The sequence below is a fragment of the Carassius gibelio genome, chromosome A11 (assembly GCF_023724105.1).
Source record: "Carassius gibelio isolate Cgi1373 ecotype wild population from Czech Republic chromosome A11, carGib1.2-hapl.c, whole genome shotgun sequence".
Taxonomy (NCBI): domain Eukaryota; kingdom Metazoa; phylum Chordata; class Actinopteri; order Cypriniformes; family Cyprinidae; genus Carassius; species Carassius gibelio.
In genome coordinates, this window is record NC_068381.1 from 4090959 (window position 1) to 4107831 (window position 16873).

The following is a 16873-nucleotide window of genomic DNA, read 5'->3' on the forward strand; positions in this document are numbered from 1 at the left end:
AGTAGTATTTTAAGGAAAAACTGTATCACTGCTGTTTCTTAAGCGCCACCTGCTGTCAGAGAGTCAATTGGTATTCCCACTGAAGCCCTTTTGCTGTTTTTTTTACATGTTTTATGTAGCATAGTTTCATAGTTTTGTTCAAATTTCAATTAAAACTGCTTATGCTGCATGTATGCAACATCTTCGTATGAATTGTTTTGAAAATACAGCACTTGTCTCTCATTTTAAATGGAAAGAGCACAGGCAAAGCATTTTATAAGAGCAATAAAGAGATTTATGTGTATTACTGCATATTTGATTTGGGATTTGTTTAAAAATTTCAATGTAGTTTTGTTAACTAACTTATTTCAGTTTCACAAATAAATGTGCAACTTTTTTTTCTGAGAAATAATAAAAGAACACCTTTTCATTTATAATAGGTCTTAAATCTAATTTTGTAAAAAAAAAATAATAATAATAAAATAATAAAAAAAATATTTTTTTTTTTTTACCATGAAATCAAAATTCTGTGAATCATATCACATCGTAAATTGAGCGAATCATTACATCCCTATGATCAAAAGTCTTAGTAAACACATTAATAATGTAACATAATATTCGTATTTAAATGTAACATTTTACGTTAATACTAATCTTTCTCTTATTTGAAAAGCCCTGAAAAAAACAACAAAAAAAAAACGTTTCAGTTTCCAGAATAATATTAAGCAGTTTTCAACACTGATAATAATAATAAATGTTTCTTGAGTAGCAAATCAACATATTAGAATGAATTCCTGAAGGTGACACTGTCATGTGACACTGAAAAATGGACCAATGATGGTGAATATATATGTACATACATAACTTCATTTTGTAATATACTTGCCTACAATTGTCATTTGTATATTGTTATTCACTCTCTACTTATTTGTATTTTTTATTCTTTTATTATGTGTTTTATGTTCTGTCGCTGTCATTCTGTTGTACTGCGGAGCTTCTGTCACGAAAACAAATTCCTCGTATGTGTACATACCTGGCAATAAAGCTCATTCTGATTCTGATTCTGATTCTGATTCTGATTCTGATTCTGAAAATTCAGCATTGCATCCCAGTCATAAATTACATTTTAAATTATATTCAATTGAAAAACAATTATTTTAAATTGTAAGAATATTTAATGTTTTTACTGTATCTTTGATTAAGCAAATGCAGTCTTGGTGAGAAGAGACTTCTTTAAAAAACATTACAAAATCTTTTTGATGGCAAACTTTAGAACAGTAGTTAAGGGGGGGGGGGGGGGTGAAATGCTCGTTTTCACTCAATCTCCTGTTAATCTTGAGTACCTATAGAGTAGTACTGCATCCTTCATATCTCCAAAAAGTCTTTAGTTTTATTATATTCATAAGAGAAAGATAGTCTGTACCGTTTTTTCCCGGAAAAACACGAGCGGCTGGAGGCGTGACGTGTGGGCGGAGCTAAAGAATCACGAGCGCGAGTAGGCTTTTGCGTTGAGAGCGTTTGGAAGCTGTGACATTACCGTGAGGGAAAACCCATCATCCAAAACAAACCATGGCTTACAGTCAGATTCAGCCGTTTATTTATGATCCAGAATCAGATCCAGAGGCTGAAACTGAACAAGAGCAGCAGCAGCAACGACGTCTCTATGTGGTATGTTCTGAAACTGTATATATTTGCTTAGCGGTTTTGGAAAATGACTAAGTTCCACTTTTTTTTTTTTTAAGGTGTACATGTGGAAAGTGCAGTTTGATGACAACATCGCATGTTGTTTACTTGATGTGCTTACGCGCCGATAGCTAAGTTAACAACACAGACATATTTGAAGCAGTTTTACTCACAGCCTGCGGTTCCAACACACAATCGTGACCCTTTTTCGTTGGGATTGCATCATCCTTAAGAAATAAACGATGTGCAAATCCATCGTCAAACTGGGCCTTGTTTGTAAAAGAAGCATCTTCGAAATGCAGGGAACAAACACAAACACTTGCACAACTCCGTTGATGCTCTGTAAAAATAAACTCCATCCACTGGTCCCTTAATGCTGTGTTTTTTGGGGGGGATAATCTGTGCAGGGTTGTCTTGCCCTGGCAACCAAAAAAACTCTCGCTCTGATCAGTGAATCGCTCTGATCAGTGAACGTCTGTTGTGCTCTCTCTGCTCTGTTATATGGGAGCGCGCGCTCTTCCGGCAGACGTGCCCTTAGGACCCATATAAGGAAATTCCGCTCCATCTAACGTCACACAGAGCCATACTCAAAAAAAACTTTCCGAAACTTGTGACAAAACCGGAAGGAAAGGAAAACTCCTTCAAATGTACAACTTAATTTTCGAAACTTTGTCCATGTTTAGCATGGGAATCCAACTCTTTAACAGTATAAAAAACTCAGTATGCATGAAATAGCATTTCACCCCCCTTTAAAAAGTACTTTTTTGCATGGTCATGTTTATATTTATGACACAGCTTGCCATTTCCCCCCAACATGTTGAGCCATGAATGCCATGTTTTTCTGTTGCATTTTCCTGATCTTGAAAGCAACAATACATTTTGTGCAAACAGCTTTCAAAATCTAACTGACAGTGATGATCCATAATGAATCGCATTTTTTTCTGCTTTGCAAGCACTGGTATTTCCTGCAGAAAAAAAAAAAAAACATCCAGTCAATGGCTTTCAGAACAAGCCAAGTTCACAAACATCATGTACAGGTTAATCATTTTGAACATATGCGCATGACTTTTCTTTATCATATTGTGAGCTGCTGGAAATTAAAAGCTGCTTTAGCGATAACCGCCTGCTGTGTTTGGAGACACGTCATCTATCCACAGCGTGTGTAAATCAAGGACAACCGACAGTCGAGTTCATTCAGCCTAACGTCTCTGAACAAGACAAACAATTCCCAGCATCCCTGCTCCGCTCTCTCTCTCCATCTCTCTTTTTTTCTATATCCCTCAGCTTCAGTCTTTTTGCCTTTTTTTCGTTCTCTGCCCTCCGATTTTTGTGGAGCTGATCGATAAAGTGATGCAGACGTTGCTGCTGAGGATGACAGAAGTGGCTCGTCCCCAGAGAGGAACAATAAGGGCAAGCACATCCCCAACCCACAGCTACAAATACGTCTCGGAAGAAAGACAAACATTATTTCAACACAATTCTATCTGCGTTTGTGCAATATCGTGTGTGGGTTAAGATGAGAAATATGGACGTTTGTGAGTAAACACAACCCGGAAGAAAGAAAGAAAGATGCGATGGCTTTGTACGCAATAATTCAAATCGCTGAATGTTGCCGCATGCTGCTGGGTTTGTCACATCCTAAAAAGATATCGTGGCAGAATAAAACAGCTAGGAAATCTAAGTCTTTGAAAAGCACTTTCAAGCAACATAAAGTTTAACATGAGCTGTCTAAAGCTGCCAAGCCTCAAGGTTTTTCATTACTGCAAAACTTTGATTGGGACACAACAGATGTAAAGGGTGAGAGAGACAGATCCAAGACTGGTCCTCCAAAAAAAGACACTTCCTCTAGTCCATCGTGCTTCAGGCTCACTATTTCTTTCCTCATCCTCAGGTCAAAATCATTCTGCCCCTTGTGCAATGCTCCTTGTTCACTGCAGGGGGCAGCCAAACCCTGAATCGCTATCTAATGCTAGCCACAACTTTGTCTTTAGCTTCCAAATAGGCTTCGTAAGATTAAAAACACATCACCTATAAAACAAACATGCAAAGACAGTAAAAAAAAAAAAAAAAAAAAAATATCAGCATTGGCAGTTTTCTGACTAGTGTCTTCTGTCATAAAAGGAAGCTTTTGACTTATAAATATAGCAAATTCAAAAAATAATACACCCATATGTCAAAATAGTTTAAAAAAAAAAAATATATATATATATATATATATATATATATATATATATATATATATATATATATATATATATATATATATATATATATATATATATTTGCTAGATATGTGTTGAAAACCGTGAACCTCTAAGAACCTATATTTGATTTCAAACCTAATATACCAAAGTATATTTCAAATTGTATATCAGTAAAGATGTATTCGGTATGGAAATATATTTCCACTCTTACAGTGGTCTACATTTAGATTTGAGTTTTTCTTCAAAAGTGACAGTTAATGTTATCTTTGTTTTGAGATGCTATTATTTTTTGTTAATATTTTGAATTGTATTACATTTTTATATTTTCTGCTATCATGTTCAGTTTATTTTTATAAAGTTTTAGCAATTTCATTGTGTGTTTGTGTTTATTACCTTTTTTTATTTCTCTTTTCTTTTTAAATATGTCTATATATGTTTATTCATTTATATTTCCATTTTAGTTTATTTCAATTCTACCACCAAGTTAGTTAACTCGTTAATGTATTTTCTTGGATTTAAATATATGGAGTACAAATTATTATTGAATGTTTGTTAAAAATATATTAAAATACACTTTCAAAAATGATACACAAAAAATGCTCACAAAACATTATTTCTTGTATGATTAAAAATTCGAAGTTTTAGAGCAGTAAACAATGGCGAGGAACGTAAAAATGTCAAAATATTCTGTATTAGATTCAAACTGATGCCAGCCCAGAATGTTTCAGTACATGCACATAGGTAGCGTATCCCATGGGCTCGGCGGTGACCCCCCTGCTCCAGCTGGCTGTGCTGATGGATGTGAAGCATATGGCGTATGGTACGTAACTCTGCATGTGCAGGGTGGAGCAGGCCGAGATGAACAGCTCAGCAGAGGGCATGAAATGTGCTGGACGTGAACAGAATGAGAGAGCTCATCTTCTCTTCTCCAACCTGCAGAGTCACCCTCTCAGCTCCTGCTCTTTAAAGACTCGAAATCCTCGGATTTCTTCTCCACACTCATTTTTTCATTGAAAACAGGAGTTCTTGCTCTTTTGAGCTAGAAGAATTTGAGGCATGAAGTACACAATTTTGCAACAACACAAAGCTCCCGTTCTAGACCACCCAAACTATTGAAACTAAACTACAAAATGCCTTAAAATCATAACGGGACAATGAGCATATCAACATACATTAGCTTTCAAAAGTTTGCGGTCAGCAAACTTGAAATAAATAAATACTTTTACTCAGAAAGGATGCATTAAATTGATGAAGTTGATAGTGAAGACATTCGTTACAAAAAAAAAAGTCTGTTCATCTCAAATTAATGCTGTTCAATAAAGTGTCCTGAAAAAAATGTGTTGTGGTTTACACAAAAATATGAAGCAGCACAACCGTTTTCAATATATAATAATAATAATAATAATAATAATAATAATAATAATAATAATAATAATAATAATAATAATAATATATATATATATATATATATATATATATAATATAATACAATACAATATTCAATCTGTAATAATAATAATGAAAATTATTGAGCAGCAAATCAGCATCTTAGAATGATTTCTGAAGGATCATGTGACACTGAAGACTGGAGTAATGATGCTGAAAGTCCATTAAATATATTCAAATACATTTAAATAGAAATAAGTTATTTTGAATTGTAATAATATTTCACAATAGTACTAAAATAGTTTTTTTTTCTTTAAATAAATGCAGTATTATATTGATACTGATATATTGTTGTCCTACATAAAAAAAGTAGTGAACTCAAAACTTCAAAAAGAGCATGTACTGAAACGCCTCCAAAATCGGTTGAATTCACATGTGAAAGGCAGAGCACCAAAAATTTGAACATTTTATTCTAACGGTCAAAAAAAAAGAAAAAAGAAAACTACTTTAAAAAAAATAAAAATGTATGATATGACCCCTTTAAGGTCAAAAATAAAATGTGCCAGTTTTATTCTAAAGGTTAGAGGGTGGAAAAAGTTCAAGTTATTGTTATTCCAAAATAATAATTTAAATGCAAATGTGAGATTTTGTAGTTTTGCTCCTTCATACGCTCTCCTCTTCCATTCCTCTCACTGTTTTTTCCTCCTCTGCCTTCATCTCTCATTGTCATGGTTCTGGCAGTCTGGAGTCATGATGGCTGCTCCAGAGAGAGCTGTGTGTGACTAGCAGGGCAGCAGGTGAAGGGGATGTGGGACACAGTGTGTGTGTGTGTGTGTGTGTGTGTGTTTGGCTCTGGAGCACACTGCTGTGCACATGTGGGACTGAGTCTGCTTGTCAAACATCGTTAACACTTCCTGGCTAGAGGCCACTCTTCTTTTTGTTTATTTCCTCTGGTATTTGAAGGAGAAGTCATTGAGCTGGTGTCTTTGGGGTGTTGATCGAAGACACAGAATAAAAATAAATAAAACCGAACTCGGCTGCTGCAAGGCACCCCAGGAGCAGGAGGGCTTCAGCTGTGAGCGCAGCCACAGTCACTGTGGGAAAGCATGGGAACCAGCGTGGGGTCGCCCACAGCAGCATGTGTGCTGAGACAGCAAACACAGAGAGAGACCGTATGATCCCATCACCCCCTCCTGCAGAGAGGCCCGTAGAGAACACAGACACACTTCCTCTCTGTTCTCTGGCTCGAGCACTGACTGTTCTACACAGCGTTTGTGCATTACTGCGGCTGAAATAAACTCCAGTACTCAAGGGGGCGATACAGTGTCCTGTGCCATTACACCAGATGTTACTATTTGCTACACTGCAAACGTGACTTCTTAATGGTTTTTAATTATCTTTTTTTTTTTTTTTTTTTTTTTTTTTACCTGATTTCCAGTAAAAATATCTAAATTAAGAGTTGAGAATTTTCAGAACATGTGTCTCAGTCTGGTTTCTTTAATATCCTTAAGTGTATGTTATTGCTTGAATGTATTTAACTTGTGTGAATGTATGAGGAACTTTATAAAAATAAATAATGGAAAAGGAAATTACTGATTTGCAATTTAAATAAATTCAACACATGCAATGCATTCTGGGAAATTACTAGTACTTCCACCCTGTTCCACGAAAACTCATTTATTGAATCTGAATCTATCATTATATATTATCCATCCTCCATCTCTTAAAAAAAAATTGCAGCAATGTATGAATTAATTTATAATAATTCTATTTCCTTACATCAAACTTTAAATCTGTTTTCGTATTATTCAGATATTATTTAAGTTTTTATTAATATTTTGAATTAGTTTTTATATACTGTCCATTTACATTTAAATTTTCTTTTTAATGGCTTTCGGTTTTTTTAACTATAATAACCCGGCCTCCATTTAAAATTCAAAAATTAAATTGGACTTTAAATTTTGCAATTTACATAACTGTATTTAAGACGAAAGACAATCCAAGAAAACAAGCCTTAGTATACGTATATTAAGCAATATTGCTTTTCAAGTCATCTATAGATATTTTAAACGAAAATAAGTACATAAAAAAATTAAAACAGATATTTTTTGCATGCAGTGTACAAACATGTCCCCTTTCTTACTGAGATACTTTGCTCTGAACAAAATGACCTGAAAGATCAAACTGACCGTAGAAGTTTTTGTAGTGAAGGCGGTTATAGCACCCCTTGTGGAAACCCTGAAAATGCATCACGTTATGATTTTCTGAAAACAATGACACACGCAATTTTGCAACAAACATCTGCATAGAGTATGTCTTAGAACATAGTATTCATTTTTGAGTGAACTGTTGCTTTAAAATGCCTAAAAAAAAGTCTTTCCAATTTTCTCCCCGATGCCCTTCTATCCTCAATGTGAGCAGCAGGCTAATCATTCTCTCTGCGTTCGTCTCACACACACTCTCGCTGAGGGCGGTGTGTGGCAGACGAGCGGTCAGCACCTTTAACACACACCGGTGCTGATATGATTCATCTCTATCCCGAGGGTTTCACAGAGCGCCGCCTCACTTTTCCATGATCACAGAGGCGGGTTCCACCTGCTTCCCGATGTTCATCTCCACCAATACAAGCACGAGGCCTTCTCCAGACGGCGCTATAAAGAATGAAGCGGCATAATCGCCGTCTCCGACTCGCACGAGAGTCTGACTTACGCTGCAATCAAAGCAGGGGTAGAGGAGAGAGATTACGAGGAAGGTGTGATCAAAGCACGCGGGGAGCTCTCAGCGGCAGACTTGGTAAAAGCCGATTTACCCGTTTATTTGTTTACCCTGATCCCTGCTGGAGATTTAATGTGCTCTGGAGCCGAAATCTGCTGCTGGTGGATAATGGAGTCCATGCAGTTGCCGGGCCGGGATGGGTGGATACGTGTATGGGTTTCGCAGAGTTGAGGAGAGAAGAGATGTAGTCGAGAACCAAAGCTCAGTGGAGATAACAGAACCCACAGTGGGTTTGCAACACATCGCTCAAGGCATTGCATCACAGTATGGATGAGAAGTACGCTTTGCAGAGAGGATACTGTGCACAAATTCAGGCCTGCAAATGTTAAAGGCATTTTAATTCTTAAATTGAAACCTAAAAACCTTGAAAATACAGAAAATATTCCAGCAGCGCGAGGAACATAAAACAAAACCAACAACTGTTTTACATCAGCAATCTGGTGTATTTCTAAGTGAAACAAGATTTTTAATTAAAGTAAGAACGAATCGAGCAAGCAAACTGAATTTATCCATCTAAAATATAGGTATAGATCATGAAAAGTGCATGTTTCTATATCAGAGTTAGTAGTCAAATCTTATTCTGAAACATTGCAGACATCACGGTTGGGCAAAATTGGCTCTGGAACTTGGAACATAGGCAATTCCTGAATTACAATTCAAAGAAATTCAATACAGGCAATGCATTTTGCAACCCTTTTTTTAATAATTTAGTTATATTATTTTCAAAAAAATAAATTGGTGAAAAATTTATAATATCCCTTAATTCATCTGGCCAATAAAACTTAAAACATTTCAAAGATGTTTTTTAATCAAAGGCTTGTTCAACTCTATACTTAAAGCTTGAAAAAAAAAAAAAAAAGACTAAAGAAAAAACATTAATTACTTTGAATTTCAATTCATTTTAATTACATGTCCTTTCGTATAAATTTATCTGGATTTCATGAAATTTTAATAAGTCCTTGCATCAAATTGCAATTCTTCATCTTATTTTCTATGTCAATATTTAATAAAAAAAATTGGAATAATAGTCGACACCTATTAATGAATCCTAAGAGGCTTAGGCTTCGTCATTAACCGAAAAGGTAAGATGTTACCAAAAAGGCAGACTAAATAGTGCGCAAGACCAGAAATGCAAATAGGTTGACTTTGAACATGGATCAAGCAGTGCTAGTAAAATCACCTTAATTCCAAAACCCTCAACACGGCTTTAAACTGTCAACACACATAAATAAGTAAGTGAGTGGTCAGCTCAGCTCCTCTCAGTATGCACCACGCTGATCTAAATGACATGAAGTGGATGAAATCAGAGACTGTAAATCATGCCTAATGATGCCTGTGGGCAGTGGCCTTCGGGGGAGGCCTAACACACACACACACACACACACACAGATCTCACATGCACACAAAGCCAGCAAACCAGAGAGAAAAGGACATGTTTTATTTCATCCATGTCCACATTTTAAACACAAAGAACAGGAAGTGTTGACGGGCGACGCCATCCTCGACCTCCTCTCAACCTCTGACGATCAAGGCCTCGAATTCAGTCCATCTCAAGTGATTTGAAACCCTTTCTCTTGCATATGTAATATAATCTTTCTGATAACACTCACATTTTATCCGCAGTTCATTAGTAGTGCTTACCAATTACTTCTACTAATTAACGGCCAACAGAGCTTCATGTGAGCATAAATAAAGCGCTGTGTCGTCAGCAGTACCAGCTTCATACTCCTGGCAGTCCGGGGGCTTAAATCATTAAAAAAGAAAACGGACTGAAGGGGAGGAGGATTTGAGACACCACAGACCCATTCAAAATTCTACAGCGAGTTCTGTGCACATTCATTCTTGGTGAGTTAGGCTACAAGTCCAACAGAGGATCTGCTGATTTTGAGATCAGTTTAATTCCAGCCAAAGCAACACCATCACCAGGATCACAATGATTGATGTTCCAATGAAAATGACAAATATCAATAGGAGAGCAGACAGTAAAGCTCACACGACCCATGTTATGTCAGAAAACCTCGATTTAATGCATTACACATGGTACTGTATTACTTTTAATGCACAACAGTTTCTGAGAGGTGAGGTGTGCTGTTACTTTTCTAAGTGTTCAGATTTGCACCTTGGCGACTTCATGCAATTTAATTGCCTTAGTGTGAACACACTTTTAGAGGCACCATATGGGCCACTAAACCCAGTCCATGTCCAGGGACCCCTGCTTTGTGCTAAGTGCCATTCTACACCACATTTTCTATTTCTATGTTATTGTACTGTGGACATGACTCTTATTCATTCCTCTATGAATAGAGAGACATTTCTGTCTGGGCCAGTCAAAGGGAGGCTGAGTTTCTCCTCCCCGTCTATTGATTTCAGTTGTTTTTCCTCTTATACTTCTATCAAATGTAGCAAGAGATTATATGCTCTAATTTAAGGCTGCCTCGAAAATACTAGCATTTACAATTTAGCATTTTGCATGGGAAAATAGACTTAAAGAGAGAGATAAAAAAATCTGTCATTGGTTATTCATGTTGGTCAAAACTCTTCCACGGAACACAGAATGAAAAGTCATACTCCACAAAGTAAACAGTGGCTGGTCAAGCTAAAAACAAACAAACAAACAAACAAACAAACAAACACTGAAGTCATATTTTAGCTTTGTATTGGAAACAAGTCATTAATCACTGAAAACCACACTAAGCAGCTGTGGATTCCATTCACTTATTGTTTTGAAAAGAGCAGCTTGGACAGTGCTTTAAATATCTCTTTTTGTGTTCTACCCCATAAACAGACATGAGGGTGAGCAAATATTGACAGAATTTTAAGTACACAATTTTTTTGTACACAAGAAATATATATATATATATATATATATATATAGAGAGAGAGAGAGAGAGAGAGAGAGAGAGAGAGAGAGAGAGACAAGTTGGAAGTGCTTTCGTAATGGGCTGCTCTGCTCAACTTATGCGTGTGTGATTTACTTTGTCAGCAGACACTGTGGCACTCGGTGGTTTACTGATCCACAACACTCTTCGCTTCCTCTTTCCATCTCTCCTTCTCTCTTTCTGGAACTTGGAGGCGAATGTAATAACAGAAATCTGTTTGATTAAATGGAGTGGATGCCCCTGACAGTCAAGTCTGGAGACAGACGGAGGGATGCAGCTTCCACCAGAGCAGGAAGAACAGCAAGACTGGGGAAATCACTTGTCTCTTTTAGAAAGTACCAGATCCTTTTTGTGTTTTCCCCCTCGGAACACATCACAACAGCCTCTCCCTCCATCGCTTTCCTTCATACAATCTTCTGCTCCTTCTCAGTCATGCAGGAGTTCTCGCTAGCAGCGGGAAGTACAGAAAATCACAGGCCGTCACCATAGGCTCATAAAGTACAGCATCAAATGAGGTCAGCAATTAATTACCTTAAATTAAAAAGCCCCTCAGCATGGCGATGGAAAAGACCCCTGCGCCTGTCAACGGCTCCATCTGAGAAAACTGAAGGCGGGATGGGAAGGGCCACGTGGAGTCCGTGTAGGGGTGGGGAATGGGGGTTCAGCCGGAAAAAGTTGATTCGGAGAGATGGTTGGGGCTGATTAATGAAACATGGAAACTGCCTACCGAGAGAGAACATTCTGATCTTGTCGACTGAACGTGGAGTAGCAAACGCTAAGGGCAATGCCGACACGCAGCAAATTTGCAGGATTACAAGTGAGTTTTTGCTGTATTTTTCGGAGTGATTTTCAGGCCACACTCATAGCACAAACTGCTGCCAGTGTTGAATGTACTTATATGTGACGATGAGCCACAGATCCTGCCTTAGGGACATTCTTGCATTCAATCTGGACTGTTTCTTACTGTTAGGGGGCGCACAGAATGCATTTTTGCAAGTAAAATAGCAATGCAAGCTGAAGTTCTTTTAACTTGAACATTGGATTCTTAGAAATATTGCAAATGATGGAATCTTTTTTACACAGAAAAACAATGGAAAAGCGTGCAGTGGAATGCAAAAACACATTCAATGTAAACTGCCCTTTAGTCTGTTTACATGTATATGCCAAATGGCAGTGAATGTAACCATACTAATGTTTATTCAAAACATTTGCAAGACACTTTCATCGAAATAACTTAAAGTTTTGAATTATACGGATTAATTTGATCAAAAGTGACAGTGAAATAATAATTATTAGTGATAATGTTACAACAGGTTTCTGTTTAAAATAAATGCCATTATTTTGACCTTTATATTTATCAAAGATTCCTAAAGAAAAGTTTACACAAAAATATTAAGCAGCACAACTGTTTTCAATACTGATAATATTAGGAACCATTATCAATAACTAAGTACCAATAATGATTGATAAAAACTAAGGACCAAGCTTAAAATTGAGCTTTTCTGTCACAGGAATAAATTATATTTTAAAATACTGTATATTAAAAAGAGGCAATGGTTATCTTAAATTTTAATATATCACAATATTGCTGTTTGTGCCTTTGTGAGCATGAGACTTATCAAGACTTATATATATATATAAAAAAAAATCCAAACTTTTGACCAGTAGTGTTTATTTAGATGGACGCAAGACCAATTAGAATATGAGGATTATACAAGCTTCTTGAGCAAATTGACTATTTTTATCTAGCGTACTGTTAGCCTGTGTCGACTCAGGGTCAAGTTTGAGGTGAAAAAGGTCAGTGTGCTGACTGACTGCAGTGATGGGTTAATGTACTCACTGGAGGACGCCGAGGTCATGCAGAGTTCACACACACGAGTGCTGATGTGAACATAACTCGATCAGTCTGGAGACACCGTGTCTGTGTAGTCTGTGGGCTTTCAGGACCACAGACAGCGTCACTGAGAGCACAGATACACATGTGCTCCTACAAACAAAGACAGCCGTAATAAACAGCATTAAGATAAACGGGGTGAAACATCACAAAGATGTACACTGAAAAGCCCAGAGTATCAGACTTGAGGTGAAACAGCTAAGAGTCCACACAAGCAAATGAAACATAATGTGCACAAAAATAAACAAATAAAAATACGAAAAAGTGTAATAAATCTCCCACTCTATAGTAATGTGATTAAATTAGCTGCTGGTCGATGTCTGGCATCAATATCACAGTTTGAGGGTTAAACTTTTATGACAGGACAGCAATTATTGAAAATTCTACGGGGTCTATAAATGCTGCTGCAAATTTTTCTCTGACCTTGGATCAGATGCCCGAGTCCTAATATATTCATTACTGCTCAGTCTTGCATGACATTATTTTCACACTTAAGCAGTTTTACTCCTAATGTTTGCCAGGATAATTTGTGAATGGCATATTATGAGATGTCTTTGAGGATCTTAAGAGAGCTCAGTGTTTGCCAGATATTAATGTTTGTATGTTTTATCGTGTTCGCACAATAAGTCACTCCACGCAGCTCGATTATGCCACCCATTCTGTCAAAGGTGTCTGCTGCCAGGATTGTTAATTAAATCTCAGTAAAGCCATGAATCGAGGGTCATTCTAGAAACTTCATTAGGTGTTATGAATATTAATTTTCCAATTTAAAACATCATCCAGCAACCCTTTTGACTTTTTAAACATGCACAAGAAAAAATACACTGCATAATTAATTAACTATAGATTTAGATTAATTAATGTGATGAAGAATTAATTGAAGTCAAAACTCTCCATCAGTCGTGGTTGAACGAGGCCTGCATGTGCATTATCAGAAGCGCCTACAACCGCACACACTCGGGCAAGTCTGGCTTCAAGAAGACTGGGATGGCTTTGTGGTTTCCAGTCTCATTTAATCACACCCCAAGCACTGATGGTTTCGTTTAAAGGGATAGTTCATAATTTACTCTGCCTCGTGTCATTCCAAATCCATTTGACTGACTTTCTTTACTGAACACAAAAGGAGATGTTCTGCAGCCTGTGTTGATATGTCTTGTAAATGCAATTATGATGAACAGGAACCGAAGCTTTAAAGCTTTAAAATAAAAGCTAGACAAGCATTATAGATGCTGACTGTACAACTTGTACTCAATATCCATGTTGTTATTCATTGGTAATTTTCCCCTCCACTGAGTCGTTAACTATTGCAAGTCAGTGGGTTAGCTCAAGAACTTGATCAATTTTAAACGACTCATTCATACCAGTTTTGTAAACTGAAATAAAAAAAATTCTAACAAATTCAATGGAAAGATCTGAACATTCTGTGGAACAATAAAAAAAGATATTTTGAAGAATACGGGTAACAGTACCCCACAAACTTCCATAGTATGGAAAAATGGACGTCAATGTGGACCATCAACTGTTTGGTTTCATACATTCTTCAAAATATCTTCTTTTGTGTTCAGCAGAAGAACAACATGAGGGTGAGTAAATGATGACAGAATTTCATTTTTGGATGAACTATTCTTTTAATGTGAATGACAGCTTCAATCTGCTTCTCAAATGTTTTTTATGTGTTTTGAATATCTCAATCATTGTCCATTGTAATTGCAAAGAAAATACGTTTTTTTTTTAAATCTCTCCATCTTTGTTACCAAAAAAAAAAAAAAAAAAAAAAAGGATGAGTAGATGATGAAGAAACACACTCAGGAGTTATAGATCCAAATCCAAAGAGTGCTGTACACTTGCTATTTTAGGCTCAAAATCGTAGTTTCCGTTTAACATTAGATGCTAATTACTCAGGCATTCCATTACCGCTATTTGAGTCATAAATTCAGCTTTTTCAGAGCGGATGTAGTCTGGCAGACACACACTTCATCCCTAGAGGAGGGACAGTGAGCTGCTGTCTGTTCTGCAAGTGTTGCTAAATAATTGAATTCAGTCTTTATCATCCAGTGACGCTGAGCCTCACAAGGGTGATCTGCCAGTGAGGTTTACCTCTAGCTCTTCTTTCTGACACACACATACGTACACACAAAAATGCATTATCTCACCAGCTGTGCAACCAAAACAGAAAGTCAATGATTTTTGTATGAAAGCACCTTCTAGGGAGTCCAAGGCAAAAATATGTCATGTCTAATGACCTAGAACAAATTCAAGTGAATTTTAGAAATAACCAATTTAATATTTAATGATGGACGTTTCTTGCTAGAATTGGAATCATAGTTTTTTTTTTTAAATGACATTTGTAAATTAATTTACCTCCAGCTGCTCTGTTTTTATTTATTTTTGTTATTATTTCAAATGACCACTGAACCACACAGAGGATTGTGGGATTTTATAACCCAAGAAATAAAAAAATAAATAAATACACATCTAGCACACTAGCATTTCAAAAAAAAAAAAAAAAAAAAAAAAAAAAAAAAAAAAAAATATTATATATATGTACATGGCACATGGAGCAATCTGATCTGTGACTCGATACACAACACAAGTTCAGATGATGGACACATTGAAGGCTGTGTACTGTCCATAGCAGAATACATTAATATGTTTGTATATGATTGTTTGTTTTCGATTATTCATGAGCACGGGGCCGGCAGAATTGGGTCACCCCGTACTCAAATCAAAAGATGAACTATGACCAACCACTGTGAAAAACACATGTCAACTCAACGCACACAACTTCAAAGCCACGACACGCTGTTCTGTGCGAGCTCTGTGTGTGTTGTATGTTTTATAGGAGCAGGAATCTCTTGCTGTTTCACTTGATGGTCAATAGTGTCTTCCCGGACCACACAGACGTATCGCAGCTCTCGTCAGCGCCTGCTCATCCGGTTTTCTCTTTTTCAATTCCGTCAGATTTCTTCCTCTGCTCTTCCCACATGGTTCAGTGCATCCTACGCGGCATCTCTCATCTATCATCTCTCGCTGCTCTACTCTGGCTCCTGTCTCTTTCTTTCTCTCTCTATTTCATATTGACATGTTGCCACTTCCCAGACCCCTTTCGTTTCATCTTGCTCAACTACCTCTCGGAAGGACCGCTTCACTCAGACACACCATCCTCCCGATACACACGTCTGTGAACGTACAATAAATGGACTTCACTCACAAAGCGCAAGAGCACCACGGTGATATTGCAAATGGACAAACACACACAATAAAGTGCATGCACACACAGTAGCCCAAATCCACACAGAATACATAGATATACATCAAAAAGAGCACACACATACACACATGCATAAATGCATACAAGCACACATACACATACAAATGCAAATCTATATAAAAGGCACAAACATACAAAAAAAAAAAAAAGCACATACACAAACATAAACATACTCACACAAACCAAAAGCATGCATGCATAAAAGCACATAAACATACATGGTCAAATGCACAGTATATAAACACAGAAGAAAACCTTATAAGGCACAAACATACACAAGCACTCAAAAATACACATTCATAAAAAGGCACATGCATGAAAAGCACACTCACACACCTGGGACATCCAATGAGTAGTGGTATCAGTATTTCTACATCATCGGCAGTACTGAGCACTGACTTTTGGTTTCAGATTGCTGTCTGTCTGCGTTTGAACGCTCACATGCTGTGTGTGCATGTGCGTAGATGATTGCATGCGCTTCATAATCCAAACGCCTATATTGGCAGGGTGTTAATGTAAGTCCATGGTCCATTTGTCTTCAGAAAATGTAGAATAAATCAGCTAACTGTCAAAACATCAAATATAAACATGAGATTGTGCTATATCATAAATAGGAATCAAACAACCATATTGGCAAGATAAAATACTACTATAGTTTGTATTATTATGTTTTTATTATATTTTCAATTAAAGTTTTAGTATGTTTTTGTCAATTTTATTTTTATTATTATTATTATTATTATTATTATTATTATTATTATTATCATTATGTCTATTTATTTTTCAGACTTTTTCATTCAGA

The 16873-nt window shown here is 36.6% G+C and overlaps 1 protein-coding gene across 7 annotated transcripts in view; it reads right to left on the reverse strand.

Annotated features, from left to right (window-relative positions):
* LOC128022071 (calmodulin-binding transcription activator 1) overlaps positions 1-16873 on the reverse strand; it is a 280579-nt gene that overhangs the window by 123443 nt on the left and 140263 nt on the right. The window lies entirely within an intron of this gene.